The sequence below is a fragment of the Lasioglossum baleicum genome, unplaced genomic scaffold (genome assembly GCF_051020765.1).
Source record: "Lasioglossum baleicum unplaced genomic scaffold, iyLasBale1 scaffold0047, whole genome shotgun sequence".
NCBI lineage: Eukaryota > Metazoa > Arthropoda > Insecta > Hymenoptera > Halictidae > Lasioglossum > Lasioglossum baleicum.
This window is the reverse complement of record NW_027469107.1, coordinates 639947-659918: the sequence shown is the minus strand read 5'-3', so window position 1 is coordinate 659918 and position 19972 is coordinate 639947.

The following is a 19972-nucleotide window of genomic DNA, read 5'->3' as shown; positions in this document are numbered from 1 at the left end:
CTCAGCTTTCGCTAGACCTGTGGCGATAATATGAACTTGCAATTCTTCGAATCAAAAAGCTTTCACTTGTGCTTTACAGCAGTGCTCGCCAACCATTTTACAACCGCGGACAGGGCAAAGTTTGATAATTTTACGGCGCCTCGATGAGGGGGGGGCGGCAATTGTTTCTATTGTTACGGTGGCTTCGACCACTTCTCGCCGGTGAGACGGTGAGCCTCGCAGATTAATTCCAATTTTACTTCATCACGTCGTGCTCCGACGAATCGAAATACCCTTTGTGGATGGTCGCGTATTCTTCGAACGGGTCCATCTCTGCTACGGTTGCAGAACGAGATCGTGCGCGTGGTTCCACTCTGTGTTGGTGCAATATTGGGTTGTTCAGCTTAATTCGCACATTTCGTTAGACCAGTGGTGATAATATGAGCTTGCAATTCTTCGAATCAAAAAGATTTCACTTGTGCTTTACAGCAGTGCTCCCCAACCATTTTATAGCCGCCGACAGGGCAAAGTTTGATAATTTTACGGCGCCTCGATGAGGGGGGGGGCGGCAATTGTTTCTATTGTTACGGTGGCTTCGACCACTTCTCGCCGGTGAGACGGTGAGCCTCGCAGAATAAATTCCAATTTTACTTCATCACGTCGTGCTCCGACGAATCGAAATACCCTATGTGGATGGTCGCGTATTCTTCGAACGGGTCCACCTCTGCTACGGTTGCAGAACGAGATCGTGCGCGTGGTTCCACTCTGTGTTGGTGCAATCTTGGGTTGTTCAGCTTAATTCGCTCATTTCGTTAGACCAGTGGTGATAATATGAGCTTGCAATTCTTCGAATCAAAAAGCTTTCACTTGTGCTTGACAGCAGTGCTCCCCAACCATTTTATAGCCTCGGACCGGGCAACGTTCCATAATTTTACGGCGCCTCGATGAGATGGGGGGGCGTTAATTGTTTATATTGTTGCGGTGTCTTCGACCACTTCTCGCCGGTGAGACGGTGAGCCGCGCAGAATAAATTCCTATTATAATACATCAGGTCGTCCTCCAACGAATCGAAATACCCTTTGTTGATGGCCGCGTATTCTTCGAACGCGACCATCTCAGCTTCGGTAGGAGAACGAGATCCTGTGCGTGGATCCACTCTGTGTTGGTGCTATATTGGGCTGCACAGCTTTATTCTCAGGTTTCGCTAGACCAGTGGTGAAAACGCGAGCTTGCAATTCTTCGAATCCAAAAGCTTTCACTTGTGCTTAACAGCAGTGCTCCCCAACCATTTTATAGCCGCGGACAGGGCAAAGTTTGATAATTTTACGGCGCCTGGATGAGGGGGGGGCGGCAATTGTTTCTATTGTTACGGTGGCTTCGACCACTTCTCGCCGGTGAGACGGTGAGCCTCGCAGAATAAATTCCAATTTTACTTCATCACGTCGTGCTCCGACGAATCGAAATACCCTTTGTGGATGGTCGCGTATTCTTCGAACGGGTCCACCTCTGCTACGGTTGCAGAACGAGATCGTGCGCGTGGTTCCACTCTGTGTTGGTGCAATCTTGGGTTGTTCAGCTTAATTCGCTCATTTCGTTAGACCAGTGGTGATAATATGAGCTTGCAATTCTTCGAATCAAAAAGCTTTCACTTGTGCTTGACAGCAGTGCTCCCCAACCATTTTATAGCCTCGGACCGGGCAACGTTCCATAATTTTACGGCGCCTCGATGAGATGGGGGGGCGTTAATTGTTTATATTGTTGCGGTGGCTTCGACCACTTCTCGCCGGTGAGACGGTGAGCCGCGCAGAATAAATTCCTATTATAATTCATCACGTCGTCCTCCGACGAATCGAAATACCCTTTGTTGATGGCCCCGTATTCTTCGAACGCGACCATCTCAGCTTCGTTTGGAGAACGAGATCCTGCGCGTGGATCCACTCTGCGTTGGTGCAATATTGGGCTGCACAGCTTTATTCTCAGGTTTCGCTAGACCTGTGGTGAAAATTCGAGCATGCAATTCTTCGAATCCAAAAGCTTTCACTTGTGCTTAACAGCAGTGCTCCCCAACCATTTTATAGCCGCGGACAGGGCAAAGTTTGATAATTTTACAGCGCCTCGATGAGGGGGGGGCGGCAATTGTTTCTATTGTTACGGTGGCTTCGACCACTTCTCGCTGGTGGGACGGTGAGCCTCGCAGAATAAATTCCAATTTTACTTCATCACGTCGTGCTCCGACGAATCGAACTACCCATTGTGGATGGTCGCGTATTCTTCGAACGGGTCCATCTCTGCTACGGTTGCAGAACGAGATCGTGCGCGTGGTTCCACTCTGTGTTGGTGCAATATTGGGTTGTTCAGCTTAATTCGCTCATTTCGTTAGACCAGTGGTGATAATATGAGCTTGCAATTCTTCGAATCAAAAAGATTTCACTTGTGCTTTACAGCAGTGCTCCCCAACCATTTTATAGCCGCGGACCGGGCAACGTTTCATAATTCCACGGCGCCTCGATGAGATGGGGGGCGTTAATTGTTTATATTGTTGCGGTGGCTTCGACCACTTCTCGCCGGTGAGACGGTGAGCCGCGCAGAATAAATTCCTATTATAATTCATCACGTCGTCCTCCGACGAATCGAAATACCCTTTGTTGATGGCCCCGTATTCTTCGAACGCGACCATCTCAGCTTCGTTTGGAGAAAGAGATCCTGCGCGTGGACCCACTCTGCGTTGGTGCAATATTGGGCTGCACAGGTTTATTCTCAGCTTTCGCTAGACCTGTGGTGATAATATGAGCTTGCAATTCTTCGAATCAAAAAGCTTTCACTTGTGCTTTACAGCAGTGCTCCCCAACCATTTTATAGCCGCGGACCGGGCAACGTTTCATAATTTCACGGCGCCTCGATGAGATGGGGGGCGTTAATTGTTTATATTGTTGCGGTGGCTTCGACCACTTCTCGCCGGTGAGACGGTGAGCCGCGCAGAATAAATTCCTATTATAATTCATCACGTTGTCCTCCGACGAATCGAAATACCCTTTGTTGATGGCCCCGTATTCTTCGAACGCAACCATCTCAGCTTCGTTTGGAGAACGAGATCTTGCGCGTGGATCCACTCTGCGTTGGTGCAATATTGGGCTGCACAGGTTTATTCTCAGCTTTCGCTAGACCTGTGGTGATAATATGAGCTTGCAATTCTTCGAATCAAAAAGCTTTCACTTGTGCTTTACAGCAGTGCTCCCCAACCATTTTATAGCCGCGGACCGGGCAACGTTCCATAATTTTACGGCGCCTCGATGAGATGGGGGGCGTTAATTGTTTATATTGTTGCGGTGGCTTCGACCACTTCTCGCCGGTGAGACGGTGAGCCGCGCAGAATAAATTCCTATTATAATTCATCACGTCGTCCTCCGACGAATCGAAGTACCCTTTGTTGATGGCCGCGTATTCTTCGAACGCGACCATTCAGCTTCGGTTGGAGAACGAGATCCTGCGCGTGGATCCACTCTGTGTTGGTTTAATATTGGGCTGCACAGCTTTATTCTCAGGTTTCGCTAGAACAGTGGTGAAAACGCGAGCTTGCAATTCTTCGAATCCAAAAGCTTTCACTTGTGCTTAACAGCAGTGCTCCCCAACCATTTTATAGCCGCCGACAGGGCAAAGTTTGATAATTTTACGGCGCCTCGATGAGGGGGGGGGCGGCAATTGTTTCTATTGTTTCGGTGGCTTCGACACTTCTCGCCGGTGAGACGGTGAGCCTCGCAGAATAAATTCCAATTTTACTTCATCACGTCGTGCTCCGACGAATCGAAATACCCTTTGTGGATGGTCGCGTATTCTTCGAACGGGTCCACCTCTGCTACGGTTGCAGAACGAGATCGTGCGCGTGGTTCCACTCTGTGTTGGTGCAATCTTGGGTTGTTCAGCTTAATTCGCTCATTTCGTTAGACCAGTGGTGATAATATGAGCTTGCAATTCTTCGAATCAAAAAGCTTTCACTTGTGCTTGACAGCAGTGCTCCCCAACCATTTTATAGCCTCGGACCGGGCAACGTTCCATAATTTTACGGCGCCTCGATGAGATGGGGGGGCGTTAATTGTTTATATTGTTGCGGTGGCTTCGACCACTTCTCGCCGGTGAGAAGGTGAGCCGCGCAGAATAAATTCCTATTATAATTCATCACGTCGTCCTCCGACGAATCGAAGTACCCTTTGTTGATGGCCGCGTATTCTTCGAACGCGACCATCTCAGCTTCGGTTGGAGAACGAGATCCTGCGCGTGGATCCACTCTGTGTTGGTTTAATATTGGGCTGCACAGATTTATTCTCAGGTTTCGCTAGACCAGGTGGTGAAAACGCGAGCTTGCAATTCTTCGAATCCAAAAGCTTTCACTTGTGCTTAACAGCAGTGCTCCCCAACCATTTTATAGCCGCCGACAGGGCAAAGTTTGATAATTTTACGGCGCCTCGATGAGGGGGGGGGGGCGGCAATTGTTTCTTATTGTTACGGTGGCTTCGACCACTTCTCGCCGGTGAGACGGTGAGCCTCGCAGAATAAATTCCAATTTTACTTCATCACGTCGTGCTCCGACGAATCGAAATACCCTTTGTGGATGGTCGCGTATTCTTCGAACGGGTCCACCTCTGCTACGGTTGCAGAACGAGATCGTGCGCGTGGTTCCACTCTGTGTTGGTGCAATCTTGGGTTGTTCAGCTTAATTCGCTCATTTCGTTAGACCAGTGGTGATAATATGAGCTTGCAATTCTTCGAATCAAAAAGCTTTCACTTGTGCTTGACAGCAGTGCTCCCCAACCATTTTATAGCCGCCGACAGGGCAAAGTTTGATAATTTTACGGCGCCTCGATGAGGGGGGGGGGCGGCAATTGTTTCTATTGTTACGGTGGCTTCGACCACTTCTCGCCGGTGAGACGGTGAGCCTCGCAGAATAAATTCCAATTTTACTTCATCACGTCGTGCTCCGACGAATCGAAATACCCTATGTGGATGGTCGCGTATTCTTCGAACGGGTCCACCTCTGCTACGGTTGCAGAACGAGATCGTGCGCGTGGTTCCACTCTGTGTTGGTGCAATCTTGGGTTGTTCAGCTTAATTCGCTCATTTCGTTAGACCAGTGGTGATAATATGAGCTTGCAATTCTTCGAATCAAAAAGCTTTCACTTGTGCTTGACAGCAGTGCTCCCCAACCATTTTATAGCCTCGGACCGGGCAACGTTCCATAATTTTACGGCGCCTCGATGAGATGGGGGGGCGTTAATTGTTTATATTGTTGCGGTGTCTTCGACCACTTCTCGCCGGTGAGACGGTGAGCCGCGCAGAATAAATTCCTATTATAATACATCAGGTCGTCCTCCAACGAATCGAAATACCCTTTGTTGATGGCCGCGTATTCTTCGAACGCGACCATCTCAGCTTCGGTAGGAGAACGAGATCCTGTGCGTGGATCCACTCTGTGTTGGTGCTATATTGGGCTGCACAGCTTTATTCTCAGGTTTCGCTAGACCAGTGGTGAAAACGCGAGCTTGCAATTCTTCGAATCCAAAAGCTTTCACTTGTGCTTAACAGCAGTGCTCCCCAACCATTTTATAGCCGCGGACAGGGCAAAGTTTGATAATTTTACGGCGCCTGGATGAGGGGGGGGCGGCAATTGTTTCTATTGTTACGGTGGCTTCGACCACTTCTCGCCGGTGAGACGGTGAGCCTCGCAGAATAAATTCCAATTTTACTTCATCACGTCGTGCTCCGACGAATCGAAATACCCTTTGTGGATGGTCGCGTATTCTTCGAACGGGTCCACCTCTGCTACGGTTGCAGAACGAGATCGTGCGCGTGGTTCCACTCTGTGTTGGTGCAATCTTGGGTTGTTCAGCTTAATTCGCTCATTTTGTTAGACCAGTGGTGATAATATGAGCTTGCAATTCTTCGAATCAAAAAGCTTTCACTTGTGCTTGACAGCAGTGCTCCCCAACCATTTTATAGCCTCGGACCGGGCAACGTTCCATAATTTTACGGCGCCTCGATGAGATGGGGGGGCGTTAATTGTTTATATTGTTGCGGTGGCTTCGACCACTTCTCGCCGGTGAGACGGTGAGCCGCGCAGAATAAATTCCTATTATAATTCATCACGTCGTCCTCCGACGAATCGAAATACCCTTTGTTGATGGCCCCGTATTCTTCGAACGCGACCATCTCAGCTTCGTTTGGAGAACGAGATCCTGCGCGTGGATCCACTCTGCGTTGGTGCAATATTGGGCTGCACAGCTTTATTCTCAGGTTTCGCTAGACCTGTGGTGAAAATTCGAGCATGCAATTCTTCGAATCCAAAAGCTTTCACTTGTGCTTAACAGCAGTGCTCCCCAACCATTTTATAGCCGCGGACAGGGCAAAGTTTGATAATTTTACAGCGCCTCGATGAGGGGGGGGCGGCAATTGTTTCTATTGTTACGGTGGCTTCGACCACTTCTCGCTGGTGGGACGGTGAGCCTCGCAGAATAAATTCCAATTTTACTTCATCACGTCGTGCTCCGACGAATCGAACTACCCATTGTGGATGGTCGCGTATTCTTCGAACGGGTCCATCTCTGCTACGGTTGCAGAACGAGATCGTGCGCGTGGTTCCACTCTGTGTTGGTGCAATATTGGGTTGTTCAGCTTAATTCGCTCATTTCGTTAGACCAGTGGTGATAATATGAGCTTGCAATTCTTCGAATCAAAAAGATTTCACTTGTGCTTTACAGCAGTGCTCCCCAACCATTTTATAGCCGCGGACCGGGCAACGTTTCATAATTCCACGGCGCCTCGATGAGATGGGGGGCGTTAATTGTTTATATTGTTGCGGTGGCTTCGACCACTTCTCGCCGGTGAGACGGTGAGCCGCGCAGAATAAATTCCTATTATAATTCATCACGTCGTCCTCCGACGAATCGAAATACCCTTTGTTGATGGCCCCGTATTCTTCGAACGCGACCATCTCAGCTTCGTTTGGAGAAAGAGATCCTGCGCGTGGACCCACTCTGCGTTGGTGCAATATTGGGCTGCACAGGTTTATTCTCAGCTTTCGCTAGACCTGTGGTGATAATATGAGCTTGCAATTCTTCGAATCAAAAAGCTTTCACTTGTGCTTTACAGCAGTGCTCCCCAACCATTTTATAGCCGCGGACCGGGCAACGTTTCATAATTTCACGGCGCCTCGATGAGATGGGGGGCGTTAATTGTTTATATTGTTGCGGTGGCTTCGACCACTTCTCGCCGGTGAGACGGTGAGCCGCGCAGAATAAATTCCTATTATAATTCATCACGTTGTCCTCCGACGAATCGAAATACCCTTTGTTGATGGCCCCGTATTCTTCGAACGCAACCATCTCAGCTTCGTTTGGAGAACGAGATCTTGCGCGTGGATCCACTCTGCGTTGGTGCAATATTGGGCTGCACAGGTTTATTCTCAGCTTTCGCTAGACCTGTGGTGATAATATGAGCTTGCAATTCTTCGAATCAAAAAGCTTTCACTTGTGCTTTACAGCAGTGCTCCCCAACCATTTTATAGCCGCGGACCGGGCAACGTTCCATAATTTTACGGCGCCTCGATGAGATGGGGGGCGTTAATTGTTTATATTGTTGCGGTGGCTTCGACCACTTCTCGCCGGTGAGACGGTGAGCCGCGCAGAATAAATTCCTATTATAATTCATCACGTCGTCCTCCGACGAATCGAAGTACCCTTTGTTGATGGCCGCGTATTCTTCGAACGCGACCATCTCAGCTTCGGTTGGAGAACGAGATCCTGCGCGTGGATCCACTCTGTGTTGGTTTAATATTGGGCTGCACAGCTTTATTCTCAGGTTTCGCTAGACCAGTGGTGAAAACGCGAGCTTGCAATTCTTCGAATCCAAAAGCTTTCACTTGTGCTTAACAGCAGTGCTCCCCAACCATTTTATAGCCGCCGACAGGGCAAAGTTTGATAATTTTACGGCGCCTCGATGAGGGGGGGGCGGCAATTGTTTCTATTGTTACGGTGGCTTCGACCACTTCTCGCCGGTGAGACGGTGAGCCTCGCAGAATAAATTCCAATTTTACTTCATCACGTCGTGCTCCGACGAATCGAAATACCCTTTGTGGATGGTCGCGTATTCTTCGAACGGGTCCACCTCTGCTACGGTTGCAGAACGAGATCGTGCGCGTGGTTCCACTCTGTGTTGGTGCAATCTTGGGTTGTTCAGCTTAATTCGCTCATTTCGTTAGACCAGTGGTGATAATATGAGCTTGCAATTCTTCGAATCAAAAAGCTTTCACTTGTGCTTGACAGCAGTGCTCCCCAACCATTTTATAGCCTCGGACCGGGCAACGTTCCATAATTTTACGGCGCCTCGATGAGATGGGGGGGCGTTAATTGTTTATATTGTTGCGGTGGCTTCGACCACTTCTCGCCGGTGAGACGGTGAGCCGCGCAGAATAAATTCCTATTATAATTCATCACGTCGTCCTCCGACGAATCGAAGTACCCTTTGTTGATAGCCGCGTATTCTTCGAACGCGACCATCTCATCTTCGGTTGGAGAACGAGATCCTGCGCGTGGATCCACTCTGTGTTGGTGCAATATTGGGCTGCACAGATTTATTCTCAGCTTTCGCTAGACCAGTGCTGATAATATGAGCTTGCAATTCTTCGAATCTAAAAGCTTTCACTTGTGCTTTACAGCAGTGCGCCCCAACCATTTTATAGCCGCGGACCGGGCAACGTTATATAATTTTACGGCGCCTCGATGAGATGGGGGGCGTTAATTGTTTATATTGTTGCGGTGGCTTCGACCACTTCTCGCCGGTGAGACGGTGAGCCGCGCAGAATAAATTCCTATTATAATACATCACGTCGTCCTCCAACGAATCGAAATACCCTTTGTTGATGTCCGCGTATTCTTCGAACGCGACCATCTCAGCTTCGGTTGGAGAACGAGATCCTGCGCGTGGATCCACTCTGTGTTGGTGCAATATTGGGCTGCACAGCTTTATTCTCAGCTTTCGCTAGACCTGTGGCGATAATATGAACTTGCAATTCTTCGAATCAAAAAGCTTTCACTTGTGCTTTACAGCAGTGCTCGCCAACCATTTTACAGCCGCGGACAGGGCAAAGTTTGATAATTTTACGGCGCCTCGATGAGGGGGGGGGCGGCAATTGTTTCTATTGTTACGGTGGCTTCGACCACTTCTCGCCGGTGAGACGGTGAGCCTCGCAGATTAATTCCAATTTTACTTCATCACGTCGTGCTCCGACGAATCGAAATACCCTTTGTGGATGGTCGCGTATTCTTCGAACGGGTCCATCTCTGCTACGGTTGCAGAACGAGATCGTGCGCGTGGTTCCACTCTGTGTTGGTGCAATATTGGGTTGTTCAGCTTAATTCGCACATTTCGTTAGACCAGTGGTGATAATATGAGCATGCAATTCTTCGAATCCAAAAGCTTCCACTTGTGCTTAACAGCAGTGCTCCCCAACCATTTTATAGCCGCGGACAGGGCAAAGTTTGATAATTTTACGGCGCCTCGATGAGGGGGGGGGGCCGCAATTGTTTCTATTGTTACGGTGGCTTCGACCACTTCTCGCCGGTGAGACGGTGAGCCGCTTAGAATAAATTCCTATTATAATACATCACGTCGTCCTCCAACGAATCGAAATACCCTTTGTTGATGGCCGCGTATTCTTCGAACGCGACCATCTCAGCTTCGTTTGGAGAACGAGATCCTGTGCGTGGATCCACTCTGTGTTGGTGCAATATTGGGCTGCACAGCTTTATTCTCAGGTTTCGCTAGAGCAGTGGTGAAAACGCGAGCTTGCAATTCTTCGAATCCAAAAGCTTTCACTTGTGCTTAACAGCAGTGCTCCCCAACCATTTTATAGCCGCGGACCGGGCAACGTTCCATAATTTTACGGCGCCTCGATGAGATGGGGGGCGTTAATTGTTTATATTGTTGCGGTGGCTTCGACCACTTCTCGCCGGTGAGACGGTGAGCCGCGCAGAATAAATTCCTATTATAATACATCAGGTCGTCCTCCAACGAATCGAAATACCCTTTGTTGATGGCCGCGTATTCTTCGAACGCGACCATCTCAGCTTCGGTAGGAGAACGAGATCCTGTGCGTGGATCCACTCTGTGTTGGTGCTATATTGGGCTGCACAGCTTTATTCTCAGGTTTCGCTAGACCAGTGGTGAAAACGCGAGCTTGCAATTCTTCGAATCCAAAAGCTTTCACTTGTGCTTAACAGCAGTGCTCCCCAACCATTTTATAGCCGCGGACAGGGCAAAGTTTGATAATTTTACGGCGCCTCGATGAGGGGGGTTGCGGCAATTGTTTCTATTGTTACGGTGGCTTCGACCACTTCTCGCCGGTGAGACGGTGAGCCTCGCAGAATAAATTCCAATTTTACTTCATCACGTCGTGCTCCGACGAATCGAAATACCCTTTGTGGATGGTCGCGTATTCTTCGAACGGGTCCACCTCTGCTACGGTTGCAGAACGAGATCGTGCGCGTGGTTCCACTCTGTGTTGGTGCAATCTTGGGTTGTTCAGCTTAATTCGCTCATTTCGTTAGACCAGTGGTGATAATATGAGCTTGCAATTCTTCGAATCAAAAAGCTTTCACTTGTGCTTGACAGCAGTGCTCCCCAACCATTTTATAGCCTCGGACCGGGCAACGTTCCATAATTTTACGGCGCCTCGATGAGATGGGGGGGCGTTAATTGTTTATATTGTTGCGGTGGCTTCGACCACTTCTCGCCGGTGAGACGGTGAGCCGCGCAGAATAAATTCCTATTATAATTCATCACGTCGTCCTCCGACGAATCGAAATACCCTTTGTTGATGGCCCCGTATTCTTCGAACGCGACCATCTCAGCTTCGTTTGGAGAACGAGATCCTGCGCGTGGATCCACTCTGCGTTGGTGCAATATTGGGCTGCCCAGCTTTATTCTCAGGTTTCGCTAGACCTGTGGTGAAAATTCGAGCATGCAATTCTTCGAATCCAAAAGCTTTCACTTGTGCTTAACAGCAGTGCTCCCCAACCATTTTATAGCCGCGGACAGGGCAAAGTTTGATAATTTTACGGCGCCTCGATGAGGGGGGGGCGGCAATTGTTTCTATTGTTACGGTGGCTTCGACCACTTCTCGCCGGTGGGACGGTGAGCCTCGCAGAATAAATTCCAATTTTACTTCATCACGTCGTGCTCCGACGAATCGAAATACCCATTGTGGATGGTCGCGTATTCTTCGAACGGGTCCATCTCTGCTACGGTTGCAGAACGAGATCGTGCGCGTGGTTCCACTCTGTGTTGGTGCAATATTGGGTTGTTCAGCTTAATTCGCTCATTTCGTTAGACCAGTGGTGATAATATGAGCTTGCAATTCTTCGAATCAAAAAGATTTCACTTGTGCTTTACAGCAGTGCTCCCCAACCATTTTATAGCCGCGGACCGGGCAACGTTTCATAATTCCACGGCGCCTCGATGAGATGGGGGGCGTTAATTGTTTATATTGTTGCGGTGGCTTCGACCACTTCTCGCCGGTGAGACGGTGAGCCGCGCAGAATAAATTCCTATTATAATTCATCACGTCGTCCTCCGACGAATCGAAATACCCTTTGTTGATGGCCCCGTATTCTTCGAACGCGACCATCTCAGCTTCGTTTGGAGAAAGAGATCCTGCGCGTGGATCCACTCTGCGTTGGTGCAATATTGGGCTGCACAGGTTTATTCTCAGCTTTCGCTAGACCTGTGGTGATAATATGAGCTTGCAATTCTTCGAATCAAAAAGCTTTCACTTGTGCTTTACAGCAGTGCTCCCCAACCATTTTATAGCCGCGGACCGGGCAACGTTTCATAATTTCACGGCGCCTCGATGAGATGGGGGGCGTTAATTGTTTATATTGTTGCGGTGGCTTCGACCACTTCTCGCCGGTGAGACGGTGAGCCGCGCAGAATAAATTCCTATTATAATTCATCACGTTGTCCTCCGACGAATCGAAATACCCTTTGTTGATGGCCCCGTATTCTTCGAACGCGACCATCTCAGCTTCGTTTGGAGAACGAGATCTTGCGCGTGGATCCACTCTGCGTTGGTGCAATATTGGGCTGCACAGGTTTATTCTCAGCTATCGCTAGACCTGTGGTGATAATATGAGCTTGCAATTCTTCGAATCAAAAAGCTTTCACTTGTGCTTTACAGCAGTGCTCCCCAACCATTTTATAGCCGCGGACCGGGCAACGTTCCATAATTTTACGGCGCCTCGATGAGATGGGGGGCGTTAATTGTTTATATTGTTGCGGTGGCTTCGACCACTTCTCGCCGGTGAGACGGTGAGCCGCGCAGAATAAATTCGTATTATAATACATCAGGTCGTCCTCCAACGAATCGAAATACCCTTTGTTGATGGCCGCGTATTCTTCGAACGCGACCATCTCAGCTTCGGTAGGAGAACGAGATACTGTGCGTGGATCCACTCTGTGTTGGTGCTATATTGGGCTGCACAGCTTTATTCTCAGGTTTCGCTAGACCAGTGGTGAAAACGCGAGCTTGCAATTCTTCGAATCCAAAAGCTTTCACTTGTGCTTAACAGCAGTGCTCCCCAACCATTTTATAGCCGCGGACCGGGCAACGTTTCATAATTTCACGGCGCCTCGATGAGATGGGGGGCGTTAATTGTTTATATTGTTGCGGTGGCTTCGACCACTTCTCGCCGGTGAGACGGTGAGCCGCGCAGAATAAATTCCTATTATAATTCATCACGTTGTCCTCCGACGAATCGAAATACCCTTTGTTGATGGCCCCGTATTCTTCGAACGCGACCATCTCAGCTTCGTTTGGAGAACGAGATCTTGCGCGTGGATCCACTCTGCGTTGGTGCAATATTGGGCTGCACAGGTTTATTCTCAGCTATCGCTAGACCTGTGGTGATAATATGAGCTTGCAATTCTTCGAATCAAAAAGCTTTCACTTGTGCTTTACAGCAGTGCTCCCCAACCATTTTATAGCCGCGGACCGGGCAACGTTCCATAATTTTACGGCGCCTCGATGAGATGGGGGGCGTTAATTGTTTATATTGTTGCGGTGGCTTCGACCACTTCTCGCCGGTGAGACGGTGAGCCGCGCAGAATAAATTCCTATTATAATACATCAGGTCGTCCTCCAACGAATCGAAATACCCTTTGTTGATGGCCGCGTATTCTTCGAACGCGACCATCTCAGCTTCGGTAGGAGAACGAGATACTGTGCGTGGATCCACTCTGTGTTGGTGCTATATTGGGCTGCACAGCTTTATTCTCAGGTTTCGCTAGACCAGTGGTGAAAACGCGAGCTTGCAATTCTTCGAATCCAAAAGCTTTCACTTGTGCTTAACAGCAGTGCTCCCCAACCATTTTATAGCCGCGGACCGGGCAACGTTTCATAATTTCACGGCGCCTCGATGAGATGGGGGGCGTTAATTGTTTATATTGTTGCGGTGGCTTCGACCACTTCTCGCCGGTGAGACGGTGAGCCGCGCAAAATAAATTCCTATTATAATTCATCACGTCGTGCTCCGACGAATCGAAATACCCTTTGTGGATGGTCGCGTATTCTTCGAACGGGTCCACCTCTGCTACGGTTGCAGAACGAGATCGTGCGCGTGGTTCCACTCTGTGTTGGTGCAATCTTGGGTTGTTCAGCTTAATTCGCTCATTTCGTTAGACCAGTGGTGATAATATGAGCTTGCAATTCTTCGAATCAAAAAGCTTTCACTTGTGCTTGACAGCAGTGCTCCCCAACCATTTTATAGCCTCGGACCGGGCAACGTTCCATAATTTTACGGCGCCTCGATGAGATGGGGGGGCGTTAATTGTTTATATTGTTGCGGTGGCTTCGACCACTTCTCGCCGGTGAGACGGTGAGCCGCGCAGAATAAATTCCTATTATAATTCATCACGTCGTCCTCCGACGAATCGAAGTACCCTTTGTTGATGGCCGCGTATTCTTCGAACGCGACCATCTCAGCTTCGTTTGGAGAACGAGATCCTGCGCGTGGATCCACTCTGTGTTGGTTTAATATTGGGCTGCACAGCTTTATTCTCAGGTTTCGCTAGACCAGTGGTGAAAACGCGAGCTTGCAATTCTTCGAATCCAAAAGCTTTCACTTGTGCTTAACAGCAGTGCTCCCCAACCATTTTATAGCCGCCGACAGGGCAAAGTTTGATAATTTTACGGCGCCTCGATGAGGGGGGGGGGGGCGGCAATTGTTTCTATTGTTACGGTGGCTTCGACCACTTCTCGCCGGTGAGACGGTGAGCCTCGCAGAATAAATTCCAATTTTACTTCATCACGTCGTGCTCCGACGAATCGAAATACCCTTTGTGGATGGTCGCGTATTCTTCGAACGGGTCCACCTCTGCTACGGTTGCAGAACGAGATCGTGCGCGTGGTTCCACTCTGTGTTGGTGCAATCTTGGGTTGTTCAGCTTAATTCGCTCATTTCGTTAGACCAGTGGTGATAATATGAGCTTGCAATTCTTCGAATCAAAAAGCTTTCACTTGTGCTTGACAGCAGTGCTCCCCAACCATTTTATAGCCTCGGACCGGGCAACGTTCCATAATTTTACGGCGCCTCGATGAGATGGGGGGGCGTTAATTGTTTATATTGTTGCGGTGTCTTCGACCACTTCTCGCCGGTGAGACGGTGAGCCGCGCAGAATAAATTCCTATTATAATTCATCACGTCGTCCTCCGACGAATCGAAGTACCCTTTGTTGATGGCCCCGTATTCTTCGAACGCGACCATCTCAGCTTCGTTTGGAGAACGAGATCCTGCGCGTGGATCCACTCTGCGTTGGTGCAATATTGGGCTGCCCAGCTTTATTCTCAGGTTTCGCTAGACCTGTGGTGAAAATTCGAGCATGCAATTCTTCGAATCCAAAAGCTTTCACTTGTGCTTAACAGCAGTGCTCCCCAACCATTTTATAGCCGCGGACAGGGCAAAGTTTGATAATTTTACGGCGCCTCGATGAGGGGGGGGGCGGCAATTGTTTCTATTGTTACGGTGGCTTCGACCACTTCTCGCCGGTGGGACGGTGAGCCTCGCAGAATAAATTCCAATTTTACTTCATCACGTCGTGCTCCGACGAATCGAAATACCCATTGTGGATGGTCGCGTATTCTTCGAACGGGTCCATCTCTGCTACGGTTGCAGAACGAGATCGTGCGCGTGGTTCCACTCTGTGTTGGTGCAATATTGGGTTGTTCAGCTTAATTCGCTCATTTCGTTAGACCAGTGGTGATAATATGAGCTTGCAATTCTTCGAATCAAAAAGATTTCACTTGTGCTTTACAGCAGTGCTCCCCAACCATTTTATAGCCGCGGACCGGGCAACGTTTCATAATTCCACGGCGCCTCGATGAGATGGGGGGCGTTAATTGTTTATATTGTTGCGGTGGCTTCGACCACTTCTCGCCGGTGAGACGGTGAGCCGCGCAGAATAAATTCCTATTATAATACATCAGGTCGTCCTCCAACGAATCGAAATACCCTTTGTTGATGGCCGCGTATTCTTCGAACGCGACCATCTCAGCTTCGGTAGGAGAACGAGATCCTGTGCGTGGATCCACTCTGTGTTGGTGCTATATTGGGCTGCACAGCTTTATTCTCAGGTTTCGCTAGACCAGTGGTGAAAACGCGAGCTTGCAATTCTTCGAATCCAAAAGCTTTCACTTGTGCTTAACAGCAGTGCTCCCCAACCATTTTATAGCCGCGGACAGGGCAAAGTTAGATAATTTTACGGCGCCTCGATGAGGGGGGGGCGGCAATTGTTTCTATTGTTACGGTGGCTTCGACCACTTCTCGCCGGTGAGACGGTGAGCCTCGCAGAATAAATTCCAATTTTACTTCATCACGTCGTGCTCCGACGAATCGAAATACCCTTTGTGGATGGTCGCGTATTCTTCGAACGGGTCCACCTCTGCTACGGTTGCAGAACGAGATCGTGCGCGTGGTTCCACTCTGTGTTGGTGCAATCTTGGGTTGTTCAGCTTAATTCGCTCATTTCGTTAGACCAGTGGTGATAATATGAGCTTGCAATTCTTCGAATCAAAAAGCTTTCACTTGTGCTTGACAGCAGTGCTCCCCAACCATTTTATAGCCTCGGACCGGGCATCGTTCCATAATTTTACGGCGCCTCGATGAGATGGGGGGGCGTTAATTGTTTATATTGTTGCGGTGTCTTCGACCACTTCTCGCCGGTGAGACGGTGAGCCGCGCAGAATAAATTCCTATTATAATTCATCACGTCGTCCTCCGACGAATCGAAATACCCTTTGTTGATGGCCCCGTATTCTTCGAACGCGACCATCTCAGCTTCGTTTGGAGAACGAGATCCTGCGCGTGGATCCACTCTGCGTTGGTGCAATATTGGGCTGCCCAGCTTTATTCTCAGGTTTCGCTAGACCTGTGGTGAAAATTCGAGCATGCAATTCTTCGAATCCAAAAGCTTTCACTTGTGCTTAACAGCAGTGCTCCCCAACCATTTTATAGCCGCGGACAGGGCAAAGTTTGATAATTTTACGGCGCCTCGATGAGGGGGGGGCGGCAATTGTTTCTATTGTTACGGTGGCTTCGACCACTTCTCGCCGGTGGGACGGTGAGCCTCGCAGAATAAATTCCAATTTTACTTCATCACGTCGTGCTCCGACGAATCGAAATACCCATTGTGGATGGTCGCGTATTCTTCGAACGGGTCCATCTCTGCTACGGTTGCAGAACGAGATCGTGCGCGTGGTTCCACTCTGTGTTGGTGCAATATTGGGTTGTTCAGCTTAATTCGCTCATTTCGTTAGACCAGTGGTGATAATATGAGCTTGCAATTCTTCGAATCAAAAAGATTTCACTTGTGCTTTACAGCAGTGCTCCCCAACCATTTTATAGCCGCGGACCGGGCAACGTTTCATAATTCCACGGCGCCTCGATGAGATGGGGGGCGTTAATTGTTTATATTGTTGCGGTGGCTTCGACCACTTCTCGCCGGTGAGACGGTGAGCCGCGCAGAATAAATTCCTATTATAATACATCAGGTCGTCCTCCAACGAATCGAAATACCCTTTGTTGATGGCCGCGTATTCTTCGAACGCGACCATCTCAGCTTCGGTAGGAGAACGAGATCCTGTGCGTGGATCCACTCTGTGTTGGTGCTATATTGGGCTGCACAGCTTTATTCTCAGGTTTCGCTAGACCAGTGGTGAAAACGCGAGCTTGCAATTCTTCGAATCCAAAAGCTTTCACTTGTGCTTAACAGCAGTGCTCCCCAACCATTTTATAGCCGCGGACAGGGCAAAGTTAGATAATTTTACGGCGCCTCGATGAGGGGGGGGCGGCAATTGTTTCTATTGTTACGGTGGCTTCGACCACTTCTCGCCGGTGAGACGGTGAGCCTCGCAGAATAAATTCCAATTTTACTTCATCACGTCGTGCTCCGACGAATCGAAATACCCTTTGTGGATGGTCGCGTATTCTTCGAACGGGTCCACCTCTGCTACGGTTGCAGAACGAGATCGTGCGCGTGGTTCCACTCTGTGTTGGTGCAATCTTGGGTTGTTCAGCTTAATTCGCTCATTTCGTTAGACCAGTGGTGATAATATGAGCTTGCAATTCTTCGAATCAAAAAGCTTTCACTTGTGCTTGACAGCAGTGCTCCCCAACCATTTTATAGCCTCGGACCGGGCAACGTTCCATAATTTTACGGCGCCTCGATGAGATGGGGGGGCGTTAATTGTTTATATTGTTGCGGTGGCTTCGACCACTTCTCGCCGGTGAGACGGTGAGCCGCGCAGAATAAATTCCTATTATAATTCATCACGTCGTCCTCCGACGAATCGAAATACCCTTTGTTGATGGCCCCGTATTCTTCGAACGCGACCATCTCAGCTTCGTTTGGAGAACGAGATCCTGCGCGTGGATCCACTCTGCGTTGGTGCAATATTGGGCTGCACAGCTTTATTCTCAGGTTTCGCTAGACCTGTGGTGAAAATTCGAGCATGCAATTCTTCGAATCCAAAAGCTTTCACTTGTGCTTAACAGCAGTGCTCCCCAACCATTTTATAGCCGCGGACAGGGCAAAGTTTGATAATTTTACGGCGCCTCGATGAGGGGGGGGCGGCAATTGTTTCTATTGTTACGGTGGCTTCGACCACTTCTCGCCGGTGGGACGGTGAGCCTCGCAGAATAAATTCCAATTTTACTTCATCACGTCGTGCTCCGACGAATCGAAATACCCATTGTGGATGGTCGCGTATTCTTCGAACGGGTCCATCTCTGCTACGGTTGCAGAACGAGATCGTGCGCGTGGTTCCACTCTGTGTTGGTGCAATATTGGGTTGTTCAGCTTAATTCGCTCATTTCGTTAGACCAGTGGTGATAATATGAGCTTGCAATTCTTCGAATCAAAAAGATTTCACTTGTGCTTTACAGCAGTGCTCCCCAACCATTTTATAGCCGCGGACCGGGCAACGTATCATAATTCCACGGCGCCTCGATGAGATGGGGGGCGTTAATTGTTTATATTGTTGCGGTGGCTTCGACCACTTCTCGCCGGTGAGACGGTGAGCCGCGCAGAATAAATTCCTATTATAATTCATCACGTCGTCCTCCGACGAATCGAAATACCCTTTGTTGATGGCCCCGTATTCTTCGAACGCGACCATCTCAGCTTCGTTTGGAGAACGAGATCTTGCGCGTGGATCCACTCTGCGTTGGTGCAATATTGGGCTGCACAGGTTTATTCTCAGCTTTCGCTAGACCTGTGGTGATAATATGAGCTTGCAATTCTTCGAATCAAAAAGCTTTCACTTGTGCTTTACAGCAGTGCTCCCCAACCATTTTATAGCCGCGGACCGGGCAACGTTCCATAATTTTACGGCGCCTCGATGAGATGGGGGGCGTTAATTGTTTATATTGTTGCGGTGGCTTCGACCACTTCTCGCCGGTGAGACGGTGAGCCGCGCAGAATAAATTCCTATTATAATACATCAGGTCGTCCTCCAACGAATCGAAATACCCTTTGTTGATGGCCGCGTATTCTTCGAACGCGACCATCTCAGCTTCGGTAGGAGAACGAGATACTGTGCGTGGATCCACTCTGTGTTGGTGCTATATTGGGCTGCACAGCTTTATTCTCAGGTTTCGCTAGACCAGTGGTGAAAACGCGAGCTTGCAATTCTTCGAATCCAAAAGCTTTCACTTGTGCTTAACAGCAGTGCTCCCCAACCATTTTATAGCCGCGGACCGGGCAACGTTTCATAATTTCACGGCGCCTCGATGAGATGGGGGGCGTTAATTGTTTATATTGTTGCGGTGGCTTCGACCACTTCTCGCCGGTGAGACGGTGAGCCGCGCAAAATAAATTCCTATTATAATTCATCACGTCGTCCTCCGACGAATCGAAATACCCTTTGTTGATGGCCCCGTATTCTTCGAACGCGACCATCTCAGCTTCGTTTGGAGAACGAGATCCTGCGCGTGGATCCACTCTGCGTTGGTGCAATATTGGGCTGCACTGGTTTATTCTCAGCTTTCGCTAGACCTGTGGTGATAATATGAGCTTGCAATTCTTCGAATCAAAAAGCTTTCACTTGTGCTTTACAGCAGTGCTCCCCAACCATTTTACAGCCGCGGACCGGGCAACGTTTCATAATTTCACGGCGCCTCGATGAGATGGGGGGCGTTAATTGTTTATATTGTTGCGGTGGCTTCGACCACTTCTCGCCGGTGAGACGGTGAGCCGCGCAGAATAAATTCCTATTATAATTCATCACGTCGTCCTCCGACGAATCGAAATACCCTTTGTTGATGGCCCCGTATTCTTCGAACGCGACCATCTCAGCTTCGTTTGGAGAACGAGATCCTGCGCGTGGATCCACTCTGCGTTGGTGCAATATTGGGCTGCACTGGTTTATTCTCAGCTTTCGCTAGACCTGTGGTGA